Here is a 15,151-nt window from a genome sequence, read left to right as displayed (position 1 = left end):
TTTGATATGTATTTTATCTTCTAGTTTTTGGGAATAAAACACCTTTCTCCCTCCGGGAGCTTCAAGCATTCTCAATCGCCAGCGATACAACCATGAGGACCACACCTAGACTGCAACGACCAACATCTTCAGCTGCAAGGACTTGAGGCCAGAACCTCTGCCCAGGTCTTCAACAAGTCAACAGCAATACGTATAATCCAAAAATTATTAGTTTTTGGCAAGAATTCTGAATATATTATGTTATTGCATTTAATAAGTCATATTTTATTATATATTTATTGAAAAATAAACATGATTACTTAAATGTTGTTTTCGTTGCTTCCATTCTAAATTTTAATTGTTCATATTTTTTATTCAAACAAGGTGGACTCACAACTTGGGAATCTTAGCTAGGCTAGGATGAACGATAACTATCACAGTTGATTGAAATATTATTTTCCAATGTTATTTCAATTATCTAGGACAATTTAGCGTATCAAATGCAGCAATAAAAAAAACAATTACACAATACCGACAAATCTCTTGGAAAATGTAGTGAGGAACAACAAATGTTTGAGATTTTTGTAGATATTCATAACTTATATGTATATCACATATGAGTGATTTCCCTCCCGTGGTGTGTCTTTTTAATAAACAGATTGCGATCAATATATAAGACAATACAGTGCAATGTAGAGGAAAATGTTTTATAAACCTGCTCCCTTAACACTTATGCAATGTTTTCCCTTCCCTCCCACCTATTAAAGTTAAAACGCCAATGTGGCCATATGTGCAACTAGCACCCCTATTATTTTCAACAAACGAATTACATGATTTGGCAACCACTTGCTATCTCTCTAATAATTTCGGTTCGCTATCAAATAACTGAGCCTCAGCATCACCGCTATCATATCATATCTACGAACCAGCAGCCAATTTATCGAGTGACAAGCAGTCCTGTGCCTTGAAATATGATGTGGCGACAATATCACACCAGGGACTTCATTAATGTCTTGTAAAGTGTCTCCCAAATAATATTAATAGTAATCTTCCCCGGTGGTTGAACCGCGGCGCAAAAGTATATGGAGTCGAAAAACTGCACGAGGTCTCACAAAATCGATTTATTCGTCATAGATATATGTTTCATTATATTTTTTTTAGACAAAATTTGCTATATGATTGCCTAAGATGGATTATAATCAACAAAGACTAGAAAAAAGTTTAGAGATATGGAAAAAAGAGTTCGATTGAAAAAAGTAACATATACACAGGGGAAAAAAGTAGATAGGGAAGAGTTTAAAAAAATATCAAACATAAAATATAAAAAAGCAGATACAACAAAATTGTTTAATAGGGCTTTTCATCCACAGTCATTTGTTTCGAGCTTCTGTCATATGTCGTATAATCCCTGTACATTAATATTATACACAGATTATACAACATATGACAGAAGCTCGAAACAAAGGACAATCGATGAAAAGCCCTATACAATACCATCTCATAGCTTTAGTTTCTGACCACATCGCCTAAGTCACCTCTTACTCTTAGCCTAAGTAATGTTTAATATTATATTAATTAAACTCTTCTGGCTTTTCATCAATGTAATATATTATGTTACATTTAAATCAAAAATTTTATTGTTTAAATTTTTCAGTGTTCATTTTTTTCATCCGTTGTCCTTATAAGTTGTCGTTTACACAAATATATTCTACCTATTATTATGTAGACTCATTACACCTCTCTAATTACCAGAGAACGGCAGTTCTCGTCAGTGGCGCACAATACCCCTACATGCGACACTATTACACAAAATTAACGATTTTCTAAATCTGACTAAATTGAAAATTGGGCCAAATCCCATCTTAAAGATTAGGAAAAGACTCGCCCATCCATATGTCAACTCTCCATTTTGGTCCAAGGGTGTGGATTTTACGGTCTTTACCCTTTAAGGGTCTGTTTTTCGTTCTCGTCCCCAAAATTCCAAAAAATTTTCAAAATTTAAGTCCGAACTTTACGGCTTCTGATAGCACTGATTATTACCTTTCCAACGCATGTCTAATTTTGAAAATCGGTTATACCATTAAAAAGTTACAGAGTTCAGAACTATGACTCAACTTTTATTGAAAAAGAGGAAAATGTTTGTGGATGTGTATGTATGTATGTATATATGTATATATGTATGTATGTATGTATGTGTGTGGAAAAGTTACACCGATCTGAAATTTTTTTCTGTGTTTCAAGAGGGGATCAGGGCCAATTCAGAACCGGTGTAGTTTGTGACTTTAGACCACCCATAGGCCAGCTATAGGGCTAGATAGGTAGATACAAAATGGCATATTTTTTGGGAGTATATATCTTAGGTTCCAGGAGAGACAGGAAAACCGCAAATACACCAAGTCAATAGCGTTGAGTTAAGCTTTCAAATGGCGCCTAAGCGGTCAAGATCACACCTACACACGGCTCAGTAATCCATTGTATACATTTTACCAAAATTTTAACATTTTACAAAATCCGTAGCTAGGTAGAAATTGGGTTAAATCATTAGATGGTGGTGGATTTCACAGATGGTGGTGGTTTTTGGCATCCTTGGTTCTTAATTAATTTTGAAGATGTAGTCATACTAGGAAATACTGAAAGCGAAATAAAACAAGAACTGAAGCAGTAGAGACAAGCTCTTGACGAAAATTGTTTAAAAGTTGGCGGTTATAACGAAAAGAGAATATTTGGAATGATCATTTAAAGAAGGAGTTACTTCAAATAAAATGATCAATGATTGTGAAAAGTAATAAGTTTAAGGGAATACTAGGATTAGGATTACAGGGTAATGGGGAAATGGAGACGCAGAAGTGGTGCGTGGAGTGATAGAAAGATTCCTGTGAAACTGGAAGAAAATCATATAAAGCTGCCATAAGACCAGCTATGATGTACGGAACTGAATGTTGCGCAGTTATAAAGAAAGAGGAACAACGAATGCATGTTGCTCTAATTAGAATGCTTAGATGGATGAGTGGAGTCAAAAAAGAGGATACAATTAGGATTCATTATATGGAGAAGCCTAAGGGTGACACCAATTGATACTAAAAGGAGAGAGCATAGATAAAAATGCTTAGGAAATATTTAACGTCGTTATAAACGTTAATTGTTTAATACGAATAACTGCTGATTTGCAAGTACCTGGAAACTTATGGACAAATGTAATTAGGGAGGCCGACCCCGCATAATGCTAAAGGCAACGAGAATAATGATGATGAATTATGTAACGTTACAAACGTCACATCTTTGCTATTTTATTTTTAAATAATTATTTTACTTTATTTTCTTTAATGTTTCATTAATAATTATCTTCTGTATTCGTTTTAACTTGTTTTCCCGTTAAAAACCTGTTTAGCGCCCTCTTTCGTTATTTTCTATCTCCTGTTATAGGCAACTCTCTTTACATTCTAAAATCTCATTCTATCAAAGACATTTATCTTTAATATTTATGTTCCATGTTCATTACTTCATACTTACTTGGTCGTCATTTCAAATGTAATTTCGATGACAGTGACAATTCTCACAATGATGATGGTGGTAATATTATAAACGCTAAAGGAGCTTGAAAATAAAACATTTTATTCATCAGACTATCACTTCCCTTGGGGTAAGAATTTTTATTATTACATTAATTACATTCCTACATACTGTTGTGGAATTGTTTTTTTAAGGAAATTCAAAAAAATTAAATTTATATCAACGACCATAAAATGATAGTTTTTCGTCACCCTGTAAATGGACAAATTTGTTAAGAATTTAATTTTGCTTTTAAACAAGTGTTTCGGAAAAATTAAAACGATTAGTGATAATTATTCGACGAAATGGTCGGGACATTAACAAAACATCTCGGGTGATTAGAAAGTGGAGAGAGCGTTGACGGGACAATAACGTTTTTAAGATCCTTCCGGGAAGGTATTTTAATGTGGTATACAAACGGTATTATTTTAGTTGTAAAAGTAGAGAGTAGAAAATAACTAATTATGATTTTCCTTGAAATTTGACAAATTGGAAAACGTTATGTGGAAGAATATTGGGTTTCTTAAGAAATAAATGGTTTGAGAGAGGTTGTTGTTTGGTGGACGAAAAATATCGGGAGAAGGGATAATGGATGTGAGAGTATGGATTGGAGAGAAAAATAAAGACAATGTGTAATTGACATCCGAAGAAGGCAGTCGAGTTTTTAAAGTGTATAATCAGTGTAGAGTGGTGTGATCAGCCTTTGCGAGCAGAGTCAAGTTGAAACCAAATCGTCGACCGGTTGGAGAGTTAATTTTCCTGGTCCGAGGGAGATTCCTTTGTTTTGTTTAAAACGAGTAGCTGATTATTATCCGTTTGTGCACTAAATATTCGAGCAAGTTCTGTGTGTTTTTCTTGGAAGCAGTTTTGACGAGGGGGATTTTTTCGCAACAACCAGAGAGTACGTGTTGAGAGAATCAAGGACAGCGCAATCCAGAAAACGAGGGAGTGAAGAATAAAAGGTTAGCCAAATCATTTGTCTGAATGGAGAAAAGTTATTTATATCAAGACCATATTTGTTTACTTGTTTATTGAACAATATTTTTGTAACACAGTTAGTCATTTCAAATTTGAGAAATCAATTCAAAAGAAGAAAAGTAAAATTCATTCAATTCAGTATGAGTAAATAAGAAATTAATTAAATAAATAATTTTGTCAAAACAAGGAGATATCAGAGTTGGAGTTATAATTATTAAGTTAGAGATTGTTGCAACAAAGTTAAATTTTAATAATTTTGAATCATATGTACACGGCATTTAATAAAAACAATAAATTACATTTATGTGAATTTGAGTGTTGTCAATTTCCCTGTTTCTACCCTGGAAGAAGTAAGCAACCAGAAATACTAGAATACACAGATTACTGGTATTGGATCAAATACAAAATTGGCCCTGATAATGAAATTGATTGGAAAATTTAATTGGAATTTAGTTATGTCTTTACATAGGCAATAGATAAAGTGATTGGATAATCAATCAAATTATTAACTTGCTAATTAATCTAAATAAACAGAAAAGGTAGAGCATAACAATACATACCTAGTTTATTATAATCATTTTTTCGTATGTTACCTAACCTCAACTCTCCGCATGTCCTGATATTTTAATTTTAAATATTTCATTTTACCTATTAATACGCATGTAGTGATCAAATAATTTTAACTAGTAGTAATCAATCATAATTCCATTTAATTTACCCTTGCCATCTGCTAGTTTTTGAATACTATTTGGCAAAGGTACATTTAGGTACATTTCAACTTCTTGATTGTCACTGATGCACATTTTGTCTTCTAGTTTTTGGATATAAATCACTTTTCTCCCTTCGGGAGTCACCAGCCTTCATCACCGGTGATGCCACTACAAGGCCGACAATAGCATGCATCCAGCAGTTATCCACCATCCATAGTACCGCAGCTAGACCACCATCAATCTAGAACTGCAAGGACCTATGGCTACAACATCTGCCCAGGTCTACAACAAGTCGACAGCTGTACCATTAGACATCAAGGAGTCACCATCGAACCAATACCAAAAGCCATAAGTATAATCCAAGAATTGTTAGTTTTTGGCAAGAATTTGAATTTGTTATTGAATTCATGAGTCATATTTCAATTATATCTTTACTGATTAATAAATGTTGCAATGAACATGATTAGTTAAAGTATTGTTTTGTTTGCTTCTATTCTAAATTTTCAGTGTTCAAATTTTTGATAAGTACAAGACGAACACACACTTTGGGAGTCTGAGCTAGGCTAGGGTGAACGATAGCTAATAGCTATCATGGATGAGTGAAGTATTATTAATCAATATTATATCGATTATCTCGGGTAGTTTATCGTATCGTTTCAATTAAATGAATTTTTTATTAATTTTTTTACACTTTTTTAACGGCATAGACTAAGTGTCAATCAGCCAGTCACAACATTTTTTTAATTTATATTCCTCTATAAAGAAGACAATGAGGTCCTCAGAGTTCCATAAAAAATTCTTCTGCAGCTCTCTAATATACAATACAATAGCTCTCTCAAATACAATATTTCGATATTTTGTTACAAATGTCACAAATTCTCTAAATGTTATACCTTACTCATAACGGTATTTTGTTTTTAGCTCGGTGTTTGTTTGAAAAATTTTAGTGTATAACCAACTTAGATATTGCAACAAAATTTATTGTTTCGTAGCGTTGATTTTAATCAATAAAATAAATATTAAGGTATCTAATCATTTCAGTTCTTCCAATTGTATATGTCTTATTTTGTGATGGTGCATGGTGCAGTTTATCCGTAGTTGTTGCGAAAAACCAATACTAAAAAGCGGCAATCTGTTGACCCTCTGGTGGTGACGAAATCTGGGGTATTACTAAGGTGTTATGGGGATTCGAGTATAATGAATAACTGCCTCCCGTGGATTCCTCCGGGACGTTGCGGTTTTGATAAATGGTTTTGTGTAAAAAACGATACTTGTAATTGGAAGCCACATAATCACGTACGGAGACCTGATGAAATTAATAAAAAAGGGGAAGACTGGGATGACAACTAAGAGTAGGTTATCACAAACAAATAAGATTTTTGGTTTGGAAGTAAAGTCAAAGTTTTCAACTTAATAAGATATAAAATAATTTTAAAAATAAAAACTTTATTGAGACCTTTATTTTTATTTCTATTAGTATTACTCCTATCTGAGTATGTAGGGTTCCATTTTCGTTTGAATTTTTCCGCGCTGGACAGATGGGATGTGAATTGCAAATTATAGAATTCCTTCATCTTCCATGCTCCAGCATCTGTTTGGCTTACATTTTTAGAAGCCACGGAGATGTAACCAAAAAACTGGTCCCAATAAAATTTTTAATTTATTATTATTTTATATTTTATTAACTTGAAAATTTTTGACTTATATCTAGTAGATGTCGCCCGGATTATTTCGGTTTTGTTTAGTGATAGCAACATATACACTCTCTGATGAAAAACTAACGAGTTTTGAATCCGTTTGGTCAGAGTGCTTGTAGTGCTCTCTAAAACAGAAAACTGACGGAACGTGGCGCTACATTCTGAGTGAAATAGAAAAATGTAACAGAAAAAGATAAAAACTGAAGACGGGATTCAACCCAACGCGAAAAAGATTAAACGCAACGTGAAATAGAGAAATTTCTGTCAAAATTTGGTATTTATGACCCTTAATAGATAACACCAAAAATGCTAAAATTTATTGTCCTGTGGATCGTCTCGTCAACCGAGGGTACGATCAGTGTCGTGGTAATTTTATGGTCAAACTACGTTTTGTTTTAATTTTTATCATTGTGAGAATTAACCAACCTACTAATATTTTTACCTCCACCACTGGGGACTGGTTGCCTTTATTCTTCGGGACATATGCTTTGACCCATTTTATCACAAAGTAAATATTACTAATTTTACCGTCTTGTTGGGTGGTAACTGCGTTCTCTTTCTTTTTTACTATTATCCAGTGTGTCCACGGATGGGGTGCCCAAGAGGAAAAAGTTTCTTATTTTCAGTTTTAGCGAAAAATGTCATTCCTGATAAAAATTTTTGCTTGTCCTAAAACTCCATAAAACGAAATGAAATTTAAGTTTTTCAAAAGCTGCTTAATTTTGTAGCCAATTTTATGCAAATCTCTATAAATTTTTGCACTAAGTTTGAAATCATAACAATAATCTAGTGTTGCTAAGCTACAATGTAGCTTAGTAGCTGTCAACTCCGATAAATATTTTGCGAATTGTCATTCTTTTTCGACAAGAAAATGTTAAGCATCCCATCATATTTTATTTTGAACGAAAAATGTCGAAAAAAAATGGCAATCTACAAATTATTTATCTGAGTTGACAGTTACTAAGCTAGGTATATTCTAGCTTAGGTAATATTGTTAGCAACACTAGATTATTGTTACAATTTGAAACTTAGTGCAAAAATGTATAGAAAATTTACATAAAATAGGCTACAAAATTAAGCAGGTTTTGAAAAAATTAAAATTGATTTCGTTTTATGGGGTTTTAGAAAAAGCAAAACTTTTTATCAAGAATGACATTTTTTGCTAAAATTTAAAATAAGACAGTTTTTCCTCTTGGGCACCCCATTCGTGGACACACTGTATATATTATATCTCTCTTTGCCGACGTCTAAATTTTTAAACACTTGAAACTCGCATCAACACGCGTTTCAACCTCGTCATGAGTTTTCTGCTTAAACGAACTGAAATATAAGACGGCTTTGGCTTCGTGTTGCAACGAGATGAAAATGGTTATTCATTTTTATTTTTCAGTTATATTTTCATTTTCGGTTTAGGCTTTACTGTTTACACTACATACTAATTTTAGAAATACAGAGCGAAATACCTACCCCAAATTATCTCGAAAACGGCTTGCACGATTTTTATGTTTTAGTGACAAGGGTCAAGTAATGCGGCCGATATTATGGTGGTATTTACATTGTTGTCAGATCTTCCGTTTTTCTGGAAATCAATGAACTGTCTTGTTTCAAAGGGAATGTGTATTTTTTGCCTTCCTGTCCTATATTTTTTCGCCTTTTGAAGTCCTTAAGAAATACTAATTATTTTTCGTACTATGTTCCCTATACCTAAATGCCATAAATTCTGAGTTATTGCTACACTTATTTAAATATTTTGTTTTAAAAAATTATAAAAATCAACTTTTTTGGACCGAGTAGACATTATTTTAGGTTTTGTCGATCATTGGGAACAAAAAAAAGTCAGTGTTTTTTAAAGTTGATCGTATTCGAGTTATATAAAATGTAAAACTGAAAAAGAAAGAAAAACGATGGGTTTAAGTAAAAACTATTATTTTTGAAATTGTGAAGTGCTTAAATTTAAGATAAAACCTTCTTCTACCATAACGTTCCCAATAAGAATTTTTGGCATGTTTTATTCTAAAACATTGTATTTAACTGTTAATGAAACGTTTATGAGAGGACAGGCGATCGGGCTGCATTGACAACAAAAAAACGTTTTAAAATTAAATAAGCCCAAAATACTTATCAGGACTTCTTAGAACAAGGTTTGAACTTGAATTTAGGCACTTTGTAATTGCAAAGACAATATTTTTTACTTACGCTTTTGTGCCTTGAAATTTATTATTTTTCGTATTTTTTATAACTCGAAAACGATCGTTTAGAGAAAGATTATTTAACATGTTAATTTTTAGAAAAAGACAAAATGCATGATTATAACAGCAAATCCAATAAGAAGTAAATTCGAGCTAGAGGGTCAGCTAATAGAACAAAATGGAAGTTAACTATACTAAAATTACAATAAAGGTGCACTATAAATAAACAAACCAAGACACGTTGTATGTTACAAGGAGTACCTCTAAATCTTTATTTACAATGTATTGTTATGATCTGCTTCTTATTAATTTTATATTATTTATTATTTATTTGATTAATTATTTAATTTTAGCAAATCATACATAAAAAATGATTAAAAAAATCTCAGGGTGCCATTTTGTAATATTAAAAAATGTCTAAATGATCTTACGTTATACTTATCTTCTCTCGTGGTTTCAGAATCTCTTAGTTGATCCTAATCGGGATAAAATAGGAAAAAGAAATAAAGCAAAAATATAAAATAAACATACAGAATTGTCTTTTATTTATCAAAATCAATACTCTAAAAATCTATCAAATCTAAAACCTGTGGACACAGATGTCCGAATGAAATTTTTACCACTTAAATTTATTATAGTTAAAAAAAAACAATTTATCGGTTTGTTCTCGATGACTTTGGTAAAACAAACTAAACAAAACAAATTTATGTATTCGCAAGATTAGCTATACTTCCTATTTACTTTTAGAAATATTGGAATTTTAATTCATATGCTCTTTACTCAAAATTTTAGTTTCCGAACATAAAAATATCTTTCACATAAGTTGACTGACTTTTTTCTTCACCCACTCTGATGTCTTCTCGTGACCCAAAAACAGCTCTTCCTCGTTGACTATGTTAAAGGCTACTCATCAAAGCCCTCTCCGTTCTCCAGCTTCAAAACTATCAGCATACCAGCACCAATTCTCCAACGAGCCAAAGCCTCTTTTGACCAGTACTCGATTCACACAAACTCCAAAAATTCTCTGCTCTCCTTCTCACAATAATGCAGAACCAAAGAGGTATTTCGTCTCAATTTGATCTGTCTCTCGTTCCACTTTTCAGCACTATTCTCCACTATCAAACAACCACTGGTACTTGCTAACTACTTATCCACGAAAACGTGGAACTGCTCCTCAGCGATGCCAAAAACATAATAACTTCTTTTTCAAACTCACTCAACATTCAAACCACTTTTCCCCTTCCAACTTGCCAAGAATCAGAAACATTTCTCTTTTCCATTCGACAAACAAACAGTCATTTTCAAAATTATTCCGACCATCCTAATTACTTTCGGGGAACCCTACAATATTTACTCGGGTTGAAACAAAGATATTAAAATTCTAAACTTTCTTTTAAACCATTTTTCTAGAAAATGATCATTACCTCTACCTGTGGATTCTATAGTTCCCGTAATAAACAATCTTTTTCCATTTTAAATCTAAATACATCGTCCTTTTCACTTTAATTATTCACAAAAGTCTTTAATGGTTCATCGGAAAGCTCATTAAAAAAGAAATCCACTTACATCCAAACTAAATTCTAATAAATATTTACAGATCAATATACAGGGTGTATTAAATTTATGTGCCCTCGTTATTTTAAAAAAATTTCATTTAATTTTCATTTTGCCTTTGATTGATAAATTGAATACACAATAGTATATTGTAAACAATATTTACAACCTCCACAACCTTACAATATTACAAGATTACAATTTACGACATTGTAAATCCCAAATCATGATTTACAAAGTTTATAAATCGTAAATCATGATTCGAGAGTACTCCTCGTAACATTCAACGTGTCTTCGTTTGTTTATTTCTAGTGCATCTTTTTGTGATTTTAGTATAGCCATCACACTATTGAGCTACGGAAACCTCGAAACAGAATTGGAAGATCAAGTGAACAGAGAAAACAGTGGCGCAGGCTGCCTGAATGACACAATATGGAGACATAAAAATATCGGAAAAGAAATGAAAGGCAGAATTTACAAAACAGTCATCAGGCCAAAAATGACATATGCGGCAGAAACACGACCTGGCACAGAGAGGACAGAAATATAAAAGAAAAAGCGGAAGTGAAAACTCTTCGAAAAATCGATGATAAAATGATAAGATACTATAAGACAGAGCTAGAGCGTACAAATATACGATGGAGATTCATGGTGGACAACATTTATAACTAGGTAAGAAACCGAAGAGTGGAATAGAATGACCACATAAGCCGAATGACAACAAATATAGTAGTGAGGTCGGCGAGAGACGGTTCCCCAATAGCAAGACGATCAGTGGGAAGATTAAGAAAACGATGGAACGACAACTTATTGGAGGCACATTGAACCAACAGACAGAGTCAAGTCTATACAAAAAAAAAATAAAGAAGAAGAAGAAGAAGAAGAAAAAGTATTAATTTTGTCAAAAGTTTATTTAATATATTACTTACTTTTTTTGTATATTCTTCCCACATTTTATCAGGAAAATAAAACCCATGACTAAAGCCGTTTAAAGCACGCGGAAAATGAGGTGCCTTTCATTAGAACGTATATCCGTCTCCGTCGGATGCCCCAGGAGTTAAAACCACAAGCCGAAAACGGCATCCTCGCCGTTACCATTAAGTTGGCGGCGCAGGAGGCGGCAGGAGAAGCAGAGCTCCGAGTTCGAAGCTCTCAGCCCGGCGACCACATCCTCCATTTCTCGCTCTCAGACCCATTAAACATTCAGACTGCAGGCTAGGATTGCTTACAACCACCCACCGACAATCCGTTAGTCGTTAGACCGCCCCCGTATACTTATTGCCGAACCCCCGATCCCGCTGGTGCCGGTGCCACACACAACCTTTCGCACGTCTAATTGATGGCAACGTTAATTTTCATTAAGAGAACTTTAGGCCAGATTCAATCTCAGACAACTAACAAATGTTACACCATTTTTTCACCTAACGTATATCTTTGACTAAGTTTATATTGTGTTGGTTTAAGTATAGATTTACCTACATCGCGGTTTTTAAATAAGCAACCCAATCAATATTTTTACGTTTCTATACCACCAGCCTAGAATTAATATTTTATAATTATAGGTACTTGTCTACAATACCACCCACCCATTCTGGACACCAAACACTCCAAACTCCAACGGCCACAAAAAGCTAAAATTTACTATTTGCTTTTTAAGGAACATTTTGTTACAAGATTATTAGATAATTTGGCAGTGTCCACTAAATGTATTACTTATCTACTTATCCGTGACTTTACATAGCATATGTATTCTGTTTGCAGTTTACCATACTCCAATCACCATTTCCAGCATTTTTCCGACTTTAAATGGTTTTGAGTAGTTTTGTCCGACTTATAACGACGTTGCCGTCAGCACTTACCAACAGCTGATCCTATTTCCTCATACATGTACTCCCACCAGCAGCCTACCACTACTATCGATGCACGCTGGAGATGGAACACCGTCAAAAATATAATATCCCGTAAATCAAGATAAAGGATCGAGTTCGATTCGAGTATTGATCTGCTAAGAGCTCTTACCCCGGGTTTTTAAGTAATCATAGAAGACTACCTTCCTTTTCGTTCGCCGTCTGCCATCGAGTATTGCTCGATCGCTTCTGTTCCTTGTCCGTGTTGAGTAATGATCGACCGATCACCTCCAACCTAGACGAAGATTGATATTTTTTTATTTTTATTGTACATATTATGTATAAGTTTTATTCTACACATACATTCTAACACATACTTTTATTCTACAATCATTGTCTATGTACCAAAATTAATTTTACACCATTTATGCAGGTGTTATGTTATCCGTGAGTTACATTCTGTGTGATATTCCATGGTAGTTGTCCATACTTTTCACAGGTAGTTGACTGGGACACTAGCATAGACCTTTCGGAAATCCACGAATTCAATGAATACAATGACTGTTTTATAGAAAATGTAAGTACCTATTGTCTGTAGGTATTGTTAAATAATTTTTATGGGGAGAATTTGAAAAATAATTTTATGTCAAAGACCACGAGACCGTAGATTTTCATGATCCTGCATATGGTCAAATTTTGTAAACAAAATAATTTAGCAGTAAGAAGTGTTTCGCAGAAGAATAAAATTTTAGTGGTAGAGTTTCTACGAATATTTTATAAATTTCAAAAGAGCGCACTAAAACGGTTTGTTTAGAAAGTTAATGTATACCGAGGTGATTTAACAATAGACAATGCTTTCTAAATGGTTTCCTAGAAAGAAATGATAGTAAACATTTTTGTTTAGTTTAGGATATAGGTTTATATGGGATATATGTTTTCTTAGATTGTAAATAAAAATAATTTTAATATCTTCTAGAAATTGTGAAGAAAGACATTTTGTATACAATACAATTTTTTCTTAAGAAAATAAAGTAGGGATATGATGTTTGGTGAATGTTTGTGATTGGCTATGAGAGCGATGGAAGGAGAATAGGGTGGTGAGTTTCAAATTTATGAGAGAAAGGGGAATTATTGTGTAATTACCATCGAAAGCAATCAGTCCAATTTGAAAGTAGTGTATTTGTGTAAAGTGTGTTAATTTGGTGACCGTGGAACAGATTCGTGTGAGACGAAAACGAGATCAAGTCGAGAAGTATAAACTGCTTGTGTCCGAAAAGATTCCAGTTTCTGTCAGTAACGAGTAGCAGTATTATATAAACTTTGGATTCTAAAGATTGATATTGTTTTTCTAATAGTCAGAGATTTTAATTTGAGGAGAGAATTCGAACGAGTGCTGTTTTTTAAAACAGTTTGAAGGAAAAGGACAGTTTGCAGAATCCAAGGAGCACGTTGTGGGAGAACTAAGGAAAACATAATCCAGCAGAAAAAATAAGGACGTCGGCAAAGGTTAGTCACATTATTTGTGAAAAGAGAGAGTTGTTTAGTATTACATACCATATTTGTTTTTTTTTAAGCCACGTCAACTTAACAGTACTACAACATCAATTATTCACTCATAAAATCATAGAAGATATTAGTAATCTATTTAAAAAGGGGAAATTAAATTTTGTTTTTTTTATATAATAATAAGAACAGTCTACCGATTCAACTGAATGAATGTGGTTCACAAAGGAGATAATAGAATTAAAGGTATTTTTATGATTAGATAAGAAATTTTACAACAGAATAAAGTTTAGCATAAATTTAAATTTTGTATATTTATGGTATAGTATATAAATAAATACTAGTTATAAAATGTATATGAGTTTTTGAGTATGTTTATTGCCCTCTTTTTCCTGGATAAAACAAGCAACGAGAAATACTAGAAGCCACAAAATAAAGATAATATAATACATACAATCAAGTAGCCCTGAGAATGTGTTTTATTGAAAAAGTTTATTAAGTTTTATTTTGTTTTGTGACTAGCAAATAAATAAATAAATTAATTAATGTAATTAATAAAAGGCATTTTGATCTCATGACAAGAAGAAAATACAGAGCACAATAGTATATTATACGTCCCAGATGAAAACTATTCTGTTCTTCTGAAGTTCGTAGCTCTTATTCCATCCTTTTTTTAATGATTTTCTCATATTATCTTCTCCCAGAAAGTGCGACCCATATTCCTCTATAATTATTTGTGAAATATTTTTTTTTAAATTATTTTATGAAGGGGCGTACTTTAACAGTTCTGCAAGTATGTCTCCAGGTCTAGTTGCTGTTATTTTTCATCATTTTAGCTCATTTCTTATTTCGTTTTCTGCTATATCTGAAACTCGTGTTTGACTGTCTCTTATTTCGTAAGTTGGAGGAGTATATACCTAGATATTTTTTCTAGTAATAACTCTGGGAAATATTTTAATAATTTGTCCTTTTGTATTGGTTGTATCTTTACTGTTTCAAGTCGTGTCTAACGTTCCTCAACGTCTCCCATGTCTTTCTGTTTTTGAGCTTCCCATTAAGCTATCTATATTTTTACATTTTTCCCCAAAATTGTTCTTTTTTCTCCTCTATATTTCTTTTTGTTTTATAATTTTGACTACTGTATG

The 15,151-nt window shown here is 32.9% G+C and overlaps 1 protein-coding gene across 1 annotated transcript in view; it reads left to right on the top strand.

Annotated features, from left to right (window-relative positions):
- LOC126879860 (uncharacterized) overlaps nt 1-15,151 on the top strand; it is a 191,228-nt gene that overhangs the window by 1,257 nt on the left and 174,820 nt on the right. The window lies entirely within an intron of this gene.

Source organism: Diabrotica virgifera, chromosome 2, assembly GCF_917563875.1.
Source record: "Diabrotica virgifera virgifera chromosome 2, PGI_DIABVI_V3a".
Taxonomy (NCBI): domain Eukaryota; kingdom Metazoa; phylum Arthropoda; class Insecta; order Coleoptera; family Chrysomelidae; genus Diabrotica; species Diabrotica virgifera.
Note: the sequence above shows the minus strand (reverse complement) of the source record. Positions and strands in the feature narration are given on the sequence as shown.